We start from the raw sequence: 1767 nt of genomic DNA on the forward strand, positions 1-1767 counted from the left end.
CTGAAGTCAGTGGAAAGACTCCTGTTGACTGTAGCTGAGTTTTTTTCCTCCCTGTACCCTTGGAATGATGTTTGAAGGAAGAGGAGGACTTGTGGCACCTTAGAGACTAACAAATTTATTAGAGCATAAGCTTTCGTGAGCTACAGCCCACTTCAGCAGATGCATGCAGTGGAAAATACAGTGAGGACACGGCTGTTACTCTAAAACCTGTTTTAAGGAAGGTTTCTTTAACTGTAGCTCTGAGCTCTCTCTCTCTATTCGCTGAATGCATTTGAAAGGGCTTTCCTTGTTTCTCACTGCAGCGAGAAGGCAGATGGGGGCCATCAAGGAATGATTTTTTTTAAGGGAAAGTCTAAATCAGGAAAAACCCACCGTTGGGGGGGAAAAACATATTTATTCCTGCAAATAACTTGGGCTGTGTCCGTCAGTGAACTGACCGAAGCATATGTTATTCTGAACTTGATAGATTTGGGGCAAGGCTCCACTGTTTATGTCAGTTACATTTTTTCCCCATTTGATGTTGGGACTGTAGCTAAAGTAAAGGAACCGTTGTACCACGTTTGTGTGTTGTGGTCCATGGGCTAACGTGTGGTTTGGGTGATTAAATGTATTATGGTGCTGAAGCTGCTGTCTGGAAACCGCATTGTTTTGGCAGTCACTGATTCGTTGTGAAAGTTGCCCTGTCTCCATCGAAGCAGCAGTGACTGCAAGAGCTGGCTGACTTGTTGAGATGGCTCGATCTTTGCAAGGTTTTTTTTTTCTTTCCCCCCCTTCTTGCCAAACAACAAATCGAAGAGGCGGGTTGACCTCTGGCGTTATCTTGCACGCGGACACAGCAGTTCCCTCTGTAAATGGCTTCCTCTCACTTTCTAGCAAGCATCCCCAAGGCAGGCTGAGCTGGAAGCCATCACTGATGACCCACGAGTCTCCCAAGCATCAGTAATCGCCACCGCAGCAAAACCCCTGCTCAGGCTCAGTAGAGCTGTTTTATTTATTTGGTTTTAATCTAGCAGATTAAACCAGCAGTTCTCAAACTGTGGGTCAGGACCCCAAAGTGGGTCGCTAGTCGTGACCTATTTTAACGGGGGTCACCTGGGCTGGCGTTAGACTGGTTGGGCCCTGGGGCCAAAGCCGAAGCCGAAGCCCCACTGTCCAGCCGTCCCCTGCCTGGGGTGGTGGCGCTCAGGTGGGCTCAGGCTTCGGTCACCCCCTGCCCTCATGTAGTAATTTTTGCTGTCAGAAGGGGGTCACGGTGCAATGAAGTTTGAGAACCGCTCCATTAAAACACTGGGAACTTTCATGACTGCCATTGTTAGCACTATTCTGGTGAGGCAAGCTACTGCCCTCAGCGCCAACACTCACCCTTTAAAGGCGGGGAGGGGGCGATTTTATCGCTCTCACAGTGATGAGGCTGGATTTGACTTTTGGTTGACGATTCCTGTCGCCCATAGCGATGCGCTGCCGAACCGTCAGACATCTCCATCCAGTCGCTCTCCTTCCCAGCCACACACACGCTGCCGCCAGGGTGTGAAAAAAGCCTCCCCGATGTTCACTCGCTCGCCTCCGCCCCAGGTTTTAGCTGCACGGGGCGAGGGCGAGGGTTGTAAGCAGGAGCCCGGAGCTGGAGCCATGTGGTCTGCTGGCGTCACACCAGTAAACAAGTTAATCCTCCTTTCCAAAGGGGCGTGGTGGGCGGGGCGGGGCGGGGCGGGGGGGACAGAGTAAAGCTCGGGGAGGCTGCGAGTTGAGCTCAGACTGGCTCAGCAC

Source organism: Lepidochelys kempii, chromosome 10, assembly GCF_965140285.1.
Source record: "Lepidochelys kempii isolate rLepKem1 chromosome 10, rLepKem1.hap1, whole genome shotgun sequence".
NCBI lineage: Eukaryota > Metazoa > Chordata > Testudines > Cheloniidae > Lepidochelys > Lepidochelys kempii.